Source organism: Parasteatoda tepidariorum, chromosome 10, assembly GCF_043381705.1.
Source record: "Parasteatoda tepidariorum isolate YZ-2023 chromosome 10, CAS_Ptep_4.0, whole genome shotgun sequence".
In the NCBI taxonomy this organism is placed as follows: Eukaryota; Metazoa; Arthropoda; class Arachnida; order Araneae; family Theridiidae; genus Parasteatoda; species Parasteatoda tepidariorum.
In genome coordinates this window covers 46,345,923-46,347,194 of record NC_092213.1, presented here as the reverse complement: position 1 = coordinate 46,347,194, position 1,272 = coordinate 46,345,923, and positions in this window count along the sequence as shown.

Sequence of the window (1,272 nt, the reverse complement as noted above, 5' to 3'; positions counted from 1 at the left end):
ATTTCTTGTTGCTGTTTTTACGCTTTTAACAGTAGAAAAAGTTCTTTCTGCAGTTCCTGTGGAGATTGGCAACGTAGCCAATATTGATAACAAGCAATAAATGTAATGGCCAAAGGAAAGATGAGCCACAAGGTCAAGTGAAGACGACGCACTAGCGAAGTGTACTGGGAAAAGGTTTGATTCGACAGTTTTTGTTTTTCTTTTTATTGAGAGGCTCAAAGAAAGACTAAAAAATTTTAATCCCAGAATTCCGGGGGGAGGGGTGATTTGTCTCGACGATCACCCCCCATCCTGGCTATGGGCCTGGTCACCGGCGAAGCAAAGATTATTAGAAGCACATAATTCGAGTAAATTTATAATGCTTTTTATATTATTATCGTTACTGAAATGGTTTGAAGAAATGAATACAATACATATTGAGAAAATCATTTTGACCAGACGGGCGAGTCATGTAACGTGGCATTCAACGTGAGGCTGATAAGAAAATTAGCATTAGAAAGACGAAAGAAATTAATTATTTTGTAATCCTTAAATTTATTCATTTACGTTCTAACCTAAGCTGAACTTTGTTACAACAGACGAGAAATTTTCTACCCAAATTTAAACTCAATGAAATGTTATAGAAATACGAAATCATGGTTAGAATACAAAATTATTATTTTTCGTAATCTCTAATAGTTTTGAGTTTTCAAGTTAAACTTTATGAAATAAAATTTCTAAGAAATTCTAATTTTCTACTTTTTGGTTCAATTTTCAAAATAGCATCGCTTAACTCAAAGCAAACAACATGGAAGCCAAATTAACACGGTAATGCCCTTAAGTAGAAGAGTGTCATAAACTTTTCATCTGTCCAGGAAAATTTTGAGACACTAAATCGAAATTGCAACTGTAACGGTTCTTCAGAACAAAACCTGGTCGCACGTATTAATCAATGGACAGCTCAATGAAAAACAGCCAGTATCGACCCAGTTAGTCTATGATATAGCAGGTCTACGTAATTTGGGTCTGCAGCATAAGTGTGAATCGGAAGTCTCTGAATGTTTTAGACGTGTGCGGAATATGACGTGGAAGTGGTAGACGGCCGTTCTGCTTTCTCGTCATGTTTCACACTCATCCAGCCGTTTCGGAACTTCTCGATTCACTCTTTTTTAGTGGATGCTGTGCAGAGACCTTAACGGTTGTGCCTTGATTTAATAACTTGAAAATAGTTATTACTTTTTGATATGCATTCATTCAGCGTAGACACTTAAACAGTATAAGATTCCTTCGATT